Source organism: Callospermophilus lateralis, unplaced genomic scaffold, assembly GCF_048772815.1.
Source record: "Callospermophilus lateralis isolate mCalLat2 unplaced genomic scaffold, mCalLat2.hap1 Scaffold_660, whole genome shotgun sequence".
Classification (NCBI taxonomy): domain Eukaryota; kingdom Metazoa; phylum Chordata; class Mammalia; order Rodentia; family Sciuridae; genus Callospermophilus; species Callospermophilus lateralis.
The window spans coordinates 110,932-121,530 of NW_027514883.1; the positions used below are offsets into that span (position 1 = coordinate 110,932).

General features: G+C 37.6%; 1 pseudogene; it reads left to right on the top strand.

Moving 5' to 3' along the window:
• Positions 1-6,510: 6,510 nt before the first annotated feature.
• LOC143640848 (transcription factor JunD pseudogene) lies at positions 6,511-7,442 on the top strand (annotated as a pseudogene).
• Positions 7,443-10,599: the final 3,157 nt, after the last annotated feature.

The window sequence follows — 10,599 nt, forward strand, 5'->3', positions numbered from 1 at the left end:
CGACTTTGGGGAACTCACAAAATCTATAAAGTAGAACATGATACGATGCCTGCCTCTCAGCCTGGTCCAGTTTCATGATTCTCTGAAAGGCAGTTTGGCATGGATGGGGCAGGGGATCTATTATGACAATATTATCATTTAGTTTTATTTTTTCTTTTAAATATTTATTTTTTTAGTTGTAGGTGGACACAATACATTTTTTTTATTTTTATGTGATGGTGAGGCTTGAACCCAATGTCTCATGTGTAATAGGGGAACACTCTACATCTATGAAAAACAACAGCCTTTATTTAGTTTCATATATGGAAACATAACCCCTTGCATTTTAAAATAAAACTATAGTACCAGGCTCTGTTCAAGGCAAAGAGTACACAGACCTGTTCAAAACAGCAAGGAAGCTCTGCTCTCATTCTTGTGGAGGCTACTATTAACCTGGTCTGAAGCAAGAATTCAGGCACTAAAGGGACATGGAGTACTAACACTCTTTAGGCATCAGATCTAATGTTACCATCCATGGCAATGTTTTACCTTCTCAATTATTCTAAACCACATCCCTCACCATGTCACTTAGCTGCCCCAATCCTTTTCTACCTGTGAGATAGAGGCCGCCTTAAGGATCCCTCATTGCTAACTTCTCCAGTTCCATCTCCCCACCCCTCTCTGAGGTTTCAAGCGTTCCTATCTCATCCCTACTTGTACTTACTGTTCTGCTTACTGTGGGTACTTTCCCATTGTTATAAGTGCTAACTCCTAATTAGACACTAGAAGTCGCCAGAACTCTACTTTTGACTTTTTTTTTTTTTCTAGTGTCCACCAGAGTATCTGCCTACTTATTGACTGGCTTGGTTAAGAAACATTTTAGAAAGCCCTTCAGTATTTGTTTTACAAGCAGGTTTTTAAATTTTTTTCATACGAATATTCATTAATTGAATTATGATATTAATCATCCAGCTATGAAAGGGAGTGGTACACTAACTATCCAGTGTATGTGTGTGTGCATGAGTGTGTGTGTGTGTGTGTGTGTGTGTGTGTGTATATATATAAACATATATTTTTTTTCAAAATTTATTCAGAAGTAGGATAAGGGTTTCAATTCAGTGATGGCCTCTTTCTACACCTGTTGTTCCTGGGATGTTTAAGGAGTCCTTACTAATATTGCAGGTATTTCTTTCTCTTTTCTATGCTGTGTTTATTATAAGCCATTAAATATAATAAATATATCTCAGAGATGCCAAATGTTATCTCACCTGTAGTTGACCATTGGGGATCTCTAGGCCTAAGTAAATATTCAGTGCTTTTTGGCAAAAGCAGCTTTTAAGTCCCTCAATATAAGGAGGATTTGTGCCTATTTAGCAGAACTTGGCCCTATGGATATGATTATCAATAGAAGATATATTATATGACATGATCGCATGACTTGGTAACAGGAATAAAAGTGGTTTAACCTGATTTATTTATTTATAATTATATATTTCATAAACATTTAATGTACATATAATTATATAATTATTAAGCAATAACTTTGAATACATGTATCTTTCTTTCACACATATATGTTTATGATATTGTCTTTAGGATAAGCAGATTTGGGGATGGATTGGTGTGAGTGTAATGGTGAAAAGATCAAGGACAGTTTCTGAACTTTTGACTTGAGCACTGTAGGGTAGTTGCTGATACTCAATCCTGTATGGAGCAGAAAAAACACATGAGTCAGGGAAAAGAGTGCAAGTCTCAAAGAAGGCTTTTGTGTTGATGTTTGTGATTTCTCCTTGATTTCCACATGAACATATCTGAATATGACAGGAGAGGACTAGGAAAAAATGAATATTTGGAAGGCAGGGGAATGTGCAAAATACTTCAATGAGACTTAGCATGACCCTGGGTGTGGGTGAAGATTTAGAGTACAGGGAGCATTTCTCTGAGCTGGGGACACACCTATGTTTAGCAATGGAGAAGAAAATTATATGAAGGAGACAGAGAGTGAGGGCATCCAGTTAAGGAGATAGAAAATCAGGGAAATGTAATGACATGGATTTCTGGAAGAGATGATTTTTAAAAAGAAAGGCAGAACCTGTTGTTCTAAAAACCACTAAAATGTGAACTACAGGGTGACAAAGGAGGGACCTTGAGATTTGGTGCCATTGTGGTTTCTGATGATCTCAGTGGAGCCCCTGTCCTCAGGTGGTAGGAACTGAAGCCAAATGGAAGATTTTTGGAAAAATTCAGGTCAGCATAAGTGAAGGCAATAGCTGGAGATTATTTTTCTGATTGTGTACAATGAGATAAAGGGAGACTCAGCCAGGTGTTAACATTAATGGCCTCTGAGATTTGGGAAGAGTTTACTTCAGCAAATGTTTCTTTGTGGTTGCAGAAATCTTTTTTCTATTATCATATTTGCCACTTACACCCTAGAGTTGATTTTTTTAGAAGTAATATAGAAGCCCAATAGTCATTTCCAGAGAGTAGGAAGGGTGCTGGGGTAGGGCAAGGGAAAATTAGAAGATAGATAATTAGATATGATTACTGTGTACCTTGCATTTGGAAATAATATGTTCAATTCCATTAACGTGTGCAATAAATATTTGTTAATTATTAACAAATTAAAACTAATTATTCTATTTGATCCCTGAAAAGTAGACACTCAACACTGAGGGAGAGAGTGTCCTTTTGGTTTGTTTCCTGCTTGTGAAAAATGGTTACTGTTAATCACCTATAAAGAGAACTTATTAAATAATTTTGGAAAGAATAGTATGAATTTGAAATGTGTTTTTGTCAAAGTAGAAAGAGGTTATCTGATGGTCACTGAAATATTTGAAGCACTAAAGTCCATCCGTTGTCAAGGTAATTTATACCAGTTTCATCCTTTGGGAATGTAATATTTTCCTTATTCCTTCACTATTTGATGCAATCAAGTCACTGAATCTGCCCACCCATAAAAGACAAGGATACTAAGCTTCACATGCAGGATGGGATGCTATTCTCCTGCATTGTTTTGAACTCTTATATAAGAAATATTTATCTGTTCCCATCACTTATTATCAATGAGGTCAATAATGTTTTATCAGTAAATATATATTCATTTATCACTTTTGCTTATAATTTACTGATAATGGTTTCTATTTTATTGCTCATATTTTTTCAGCTTTCACTTTTTCAGGATTTTTTACTTTAGTTCTCATGTCATTTGTCAGGAATCCACATGTGGGACATCTTGGGAGACTCTGCTGTTAATCTTCCTTCTTTTTCTCCTACAATATTCAGGTTCATTTTTTTAAGTATTATTTATTTATTTAAGTATTTATTTATTTTTTTAGTTATTGGCAGACACAACAACTTTGGTGGTATGTGGTGCTGAGAATAGAAATCGGGCCACACGCATGCCAGGTAAGCGCGCTACTGCTTGAGCCACATCCCCAGCGCCCAGGTTCATTTTTTAATTTATCTTACCAGATCCCAGAATTATCATTTTCTCCAGGGAAATATACACATTTTTACTGGTATTTTTAGGGAAACTTGTATAATTTATCAGGACCAATGCAAAATGAAAACTTTGACTTCTTGTATAAAAGCAGGTGACCTCTACAATTGACATCATGCCACATAAATCTATTTCTTTCTTCTGTGATCTCTTCACATGTCATGGTAAATTTTGTCTTTCTTTAATTGTCCTTATTACACAATTTTAAAATTTTAGCAAGACTTCTAACATTCATCTTTATGTATGCCATATCAATTCTAAATGCAAACTCACCAACAAGTCACATTGGAGAGCTTACATATCCATGTTGTGTTCATTAATACCAAAACAGTGAATGTTACACAGAACTAGTGCAATTGTTTTTACTACAAGTTGATAACTGTGAACAATTTCTCCAGCTGGCTTGTAAATGAGTTTGAAAGAACTGGAAGAAAAATGACTGTGGATCACCCTACTTTTCCTTTCCCTTCATATTCTCAGCTGGAGAGGTGGGTAAACACAGTAAAGTACCTTGAGTGACAAAGCTGTCTTCTTTCTGTATTTGAATCTAATTCTGGTTGAACATTAAGGTGTGGCCTCCCCGGGTTTCATCATGCTCCCTTTTTTTACTTACTGGTGAATAAGACATGGTCACATTGTACTCAACTCTCTCTTAGGTACCATATTTCCTTGCCCACTGGTATTTGTGATAATGGGAATGAGAACTCAATGCTCATGATGTGGACAAATGCACTATACCTGCAGGTTATATTTATATGCTGTGTTTATACCTGTGGTCCACTGCCTTCTTGGAATTTACTTATGAAAAATAAGTAGTAAGATAAAATCAATAAAAATTATGATAGCAATTTCAGAATATTCAATCCAGGTCAGATCCAAGTTGAGCAGTAATCCTGACTGTGTAGGAAGAGCATGATGGGGTTAGACCTCCTTTCCCTGCCTTCTGCCTCCTCCTCTCTCTCCATCACCCTTCCCTCCCTCAGTTCCTTGTATCCTCCCTTCCTCCCTTGCACAATAGTAAAAACCCTAAGTAGAATACATGTACTCTGAAAACATTTAAGTGAACATTATACTATTGTAAAGTGTAAGTACAGAATTTTGCTGCAAATATCTAGATGTTATTTATTTTATGCAATTAAAATTTTATATCCATTGAAGAGCAACACCCCATTTCACCCTAACCACATTTCTTTGCAAAAAACATGCTTCTCTCTCTCCTCTCTCTCTCTCTCTCTCCCTCTCTCTCTCTCTCTCTCTCTCTCTCTATATATATATATATATATATATATATATATATATATATATATATATAAATTTAGACACATTGTCTCATTCAGTTTCTTAGGGTCTGGCTAACTTGATGAGGCTGGTTTTTAACTTGTGTTCTTCCCACCTCAGCTTCTCAAACCACTTTTATTCAAGGAATGTCCCACTGCACCCAGCTCACTTCATGGGTTTTCATAGAGATTATTTTATGTTTCAGATTCTCAGGTGATGTGTAAGTAATTTCTCTCATTTCAACAGTTGAATCTTTTCCCTGTTCATTTTTTACTGTGCTGTGCAGAAGCTTGTGGTTTAATGGAATTTTACATGTCTGCTTATGTCTCTTCCCTGTCCTTTTACTGTCATAACCAAAGGACCATTTCCTAAAGCAATGTAGTAAAGTGTTTCTTTTGTGTTTTCTTTGTATATTTTGCTCACAAACTAATGCTCTTCTTTCTTTTTTTTTCTATTTTAGATTGAAAAAATAGCAACATCATCTGCTTGTGTTGTATAGCAGGATATTTCAAATTTCTACCAATGGATTTCCAGTTTTCCCAGCACCAATTGTTGAAGAGGCTATCTTTTCTCCAATTTATGTTTTGGTCACCTTTGTCTAGTATGGATTGGTATATATTTCTTTTGATATGGAGTTTCCTTTTTCTTCCTTTCTTCCTTTTTAAAATTATTTCTCTGTAGTATAGTTTAAGGTCTAGTACTGTGGTGTCTATTGATTCAATCATTTTATTGAGAATTGCTTGTTGAGAATGACTATTGTGGCTCTCCTATTTTTTTTAAAATGAATTTCACGATTGCTTTTTCTAGTTTTATGAAGAATGCCATTGGACTTTTAAAAGGAATTGCACTGAATCTGTACAAGTATTTTGTTAGTATTGCCATTTTGACTATGATCATTCTTCCTACAAAGAGCATGGGAGATCTTCAATTTCTATCTTTGGTGTTCTGTGGTTTTCATTGTAGAGGTATTTATACCTCTTTTTTAGATTGATTCCCAAGTATTTTATTTTATTCTTTCTTTTTCTTTTTTGAGGCTATTTGTAATGGGGTGGTTTTCCTAATTTTTATTACACTGAATTCATTGCTTGAGTATAGAAATTCATTTGGTTTATGGGTTTTTATTTTATATTCTGCTATTTTGCTGAATTTATTAGTCAAGATAGTTTTCAAGTGAAATTTTTTGGATTTTCTAAATATAGAATCATGTCATTTGTAAATAGGGATAGTTTGATTTCCTATGTTTCTATTCATTTATCTATTCATTTATTTATTAAAGATAAATGAGTAGAAACACAGGTTTTGGATAGAGCTTCAAGGATGATGTTGAATTGAAATGGCAAAAAAAGGCATCCTTTGCCTTTTTTTTTTTTTAATTTTAGAGGGAATGCTTTAATTTTTTCTCCCTTAAGCATAATGTTTCTGGGGCTGGGGATGTGGCTCAAGCAGTAGCGTGCTTGCCAGGCATGCGTGCAGCCCGGGTTTGATCCTCAGCACCACATACAAAGCAAAGATGTTGTGTCCGCCAATAACTAAAAAATAAATATGAAAAACTCTCAAAAAAAAAAAAAAGAAGAATGTTTCTGAGGAGCCGCCACAGAAGGCCCAGGCGCAGCGGCCACTGCCTGTATGGGCACAGGGCTGAATGGGCAGGGGAGGGGGGGAGGCCATGGAAAGTCCTCCCCCACCAGGCGCAATGGTGATGCGGAGACTGAGAACACCCTTCTAAGGTGATGAGGCACTAAGCAGCCTGGGCAATGGCGTCAGTGGCAGCAGCAGCAACTTTGCGTACCTGGCCCGCTTGTCCCTGGGGCACCCCACACAGCGTTGCAGGCAGAGTGGTGAAGAATGACAGCTGACGCTGAGCCTGAGCAAACAAGTGATGGTGGCGCCACCTCTGGCGCCCTGCGCAGACTGCACCCCCAGCAGTCGCCCGACAGCCTGCTCTCCAGCCCGACCTGGGGCTGGTCCAACCACGCTGACCAACCATCCAGACCAATGGGATGGTCACAACCATGCTGAGGAGCACGAAGTTCTTCTACCCAAGATGGTGGCCAGAGAGGAGCAGGAGTTCACCGAGGACTTTGTCAAGGCCCCAGAGGATTTGAGCAAGCAGCACCAGCTTGGCTGGGTGCAGCTTGGCTGGGTGCAGCCTGGCTGCTGCTGCGGTCTCGCAGAAGGACACTCTGGCACAGCATCGGGGGTCACCCTCCCAGCGGGCACCGGTCTTCCTAAACCTGAGCCACTACAAGGATGGCACTGGGGGTGCTGGGGATACTGCAACTGTCACCTTCTCCTTCTAGCCTGTTCCCTTCCCACTGCCGCTGCCTGCCAGTGGTGTACTGGGGCCGCTGTGCCTGGCTATGCTCAAGGACAGCCACAGATGGTGCCCGACTTGCCAAGCTTTGGCAAGAGCCTGCTGTTGCCAATTGACATGGACATGCAGGAGCGCATAAAGGCTGAGTCCAAGCAGCTGCTCAAAAATATCGCAGCCTCCAAGTGCCCCAAGGGCAAGCTGGAACATCTCTTACCTGGAGGGGAAAGTGAAGAGCTCAAGAGCCAGAACACGGAGCTGGCGTCCACCAGGAGCCTGCTGCCCAAGCAGGTGGCACAGCTCAAGCAGAATGTCTTCAGCCATGTCAACAACAGCCGCCAGCTGCTACCCCAGCACTAGGTGCCCTGGTACTGAGCCCAAGCACAGGGTGCATCCGCGTCCAGTCTCCTGTTGAGGGGTGGACTTACAGAGGGCGGGGATTGAGCTCCCAGGAGTTGGTAGGGTGCGGCCCTGGCAACCCCCTCCAAGAGGGTGCCCAAGACTTGGAGAGGACGCCTTGGACTTGACAAGCTGGAGCCCCTGCTCCTGTGGTGTTGGGGGCGAGCGCATGACCCCCTTGCACTGCCTCTGTTCCCTGCGCTGCGGCCAGGTGTCACATAAACCCAAGACCCAGCCACCCCTTCTATACACTGCCACGGAAGGGGCTCTGTGAGGCGCAGCCTCCAGCCTGCCTTTTCTTTTACTCTTTTATTTTTTTTTTTTTTTTTTTGCCTTTGGAAGAGAGAAGAACAGAGTTTTCTATTCTTCCGTATTTATGTTTCTACTCGGGAACAAACTGTTGTGTGTGCCTGTGTTTCTTTGTGTTGACTTTTTTAAAAGAAATGGGAAGAAGAAAAAAAATATATCACACCTTTCCCTCACTCTTGCTACCCAGTTTTGTCCTCCCGACACCCCTTGCTCCTGTCCTTTTTGTTCTTTGTTTTTGTTTTGCTAGGAGTCCAAATTCCTGTTTGTGATCTTTTGTTTGGTTTTCTGTTTTCAGTAGAATCTCCTTACTTAAAGAAAAGGAAGAAGGAGAAGAAGAAGAAGAATATTTCCCTTGTGTTTACCATAGACAGCTTTTATAGTGTTAAGATATTTTTCTATTATATATAGTTTTCTAGTGTTTTGACCATGTATTTAGTCAGATGCTTTTTTTGCATTTGTTGAGATATTATTTTTTTTGATTCTTGCTTTACATCTATTTATTTTTAAAAAATGTTTATTGATTTCCATTTTTTGAACCAACCCTGCATCTCTGGGAAAAGGCCCACTGATCATGTTGTACAATCTTTTTAATATGATTTTGTATGCTGTTCGCCATAATTTTATTGAGAATTATTACATCTCTGTTCATCAGGAATACTGGTCTGAAATGTTCTTTTCTTGATGTGTCTTTGTCTGGTTTTTGCATCAGGTTGATATTAGTTTCATAGAATGAGGTTAGAAGGTTTTGCTATTTTCTATTTCATAAAATAATTTTAGAAGAATTGGTGTTCATTCTTTTTCAATTTCTTTTAGAACTGGGCTGAGAATTTTTCTGATAATGGGTTTTTTTTTTTTAGTTGTTAGGCTTGTAATAAACCCTTCCTCAGGAAAATTATTCTAGTACACTCAAGACTTCATGCTTTAGAGCAGAAATGCCTACCTTAACATTAGCGTGCTTTGACAAATGTTAGTCCTCAAATAACAATTTTTTAAACATGTTTTGTTTTCCCCAGGAGAGGATCGACACCTCCAAGATTCTTTTCTTTAAACACACACACTGTGTGTGTGTGTGTATGTGTGTGTGTGTGTGTGTGTTTCCAGTGTTTTGTGGTCACTTGTTTAAACTTCATTAAATAACACAGCCATGACTTCAATTAGGATATTTTACTCAAAATTTTTAGCCCACATATTAAGTTTTTGATCCATACAACACTTAAAGTAACTATAATTTCTATCAGAGTCTCTACATGGAAGTATGAAATGATGGGATAAAATATTTTAACACTCTAACTCTCCAATATTATCAAATTCCTTGGTAATGGAGTGTAATGTCATTCATACTCTTGACAAAATTCTCCTGAAATAAATGTGAAAACCTTTGAAATAAATAAAACACAAGAGGATCAGTCAAGGGAAGTGACGCAGCCCCCATGAGAGCAGGATGAAGATTATGAAATACTTCTGAATTAAAAGCTAAGTTCCATGAAAGGTGGAATCAACATTATTCATATGTGTGTGTGTGTGTGTGTGTGTGTGTGTGTGTTAGTATAATTACAACACTAAGATACTTAGGTGTTTGTAGAGTAGGAGAATATAAGATACAATTACAGTGTTAAGAAATAGGGAAATAAAAGGAGCTCTATCGTAAACATCATGCTGAATTTAGCTGGAAACCCAAATGTGAAGCCCACAGATGTTTTGTAGAAAGAAACAAAGTTAAGCAAATAGATCATCAGTTCTCTTGCTGCTGAGGACAGAGTAGAATATAATAGTTTACACACATATTTTAATAAATTCAATAAAATGCTTCATCTCAAAGGAAACTAATAAACCAGGCTGTGGTAGAATGAACTGTCAAGTTCAACTTGTTAAACTGTTTTTGACACATCTATGACCAAGAAGGAAAAATGACTATTTTCTATGAATGAATTCATTAATAACAGAAAGTCTTCTCAGATAAATGGCTACACTTTGAATAATGCTGCAATATTCATTAACTCTGCTGCCTCTTCCAGAATAGTCCCTCAGTGCCTGAAAGACACATGAATACAAAGAAATAGGTGCCCAGGGCTTTGAGTCTTTTTCAAGAAAATTTTCATTTTTTTCCCAAGCTTTAGCCATCCTGACATCAATGTGTGGATTCAGATATTTGGAGCAAAGCTGTACTCTGATGATCCAATTACCTTTTTCATCTAAAATTACAAAATTTTCTGCAGAAAATGCTTACTTTACCTGAACACCCAAAGTCTGTTGTCATTCATTGAATGAATTTAAATTGTCTTTGAAAGGAATTTTTTTCTTTAAAGTTTTCAGTGAACAAAATCATCCTTTGATATTTGGGTAAAAAAATCAGTGAAAATTCCTTTGAAAGTTTGAATACTTTTCAGAGAAAGATAAAATAACTTTATCTTAATTATTATAAACTGTTCTTATTACAGAAAAGTCAGTAATGTATTAGAAAATAATTTGGTTTTTATTACTGTTGTGATTTTTGTTTGTTCATTTGTTTGTTTTTGGTTCTGTTCCTAGCAAAACAATTTAAGGCTTCTCAATAGACCCTGGACATGTATGGCTTGTTGTATAAGAAAATAAATTAAACAAACAAACAAAAAGACTAATGTTTTATGTGAGTGTGTATACTCTTAAAATATATTTTTTCAAGTTTTACAATTGAAAAAAATTCAGAGTAATGATGCCTAATATAAATGTATATGGCTCCCATTGAGCTTTATTTTCCAAATTAGTAGTTTGTGAGAAGTAAATATGATGAGTAAAATGAGACATCTTCTCTTAGAAATAAATCAAAGAAGGGATGTAGAGTGAG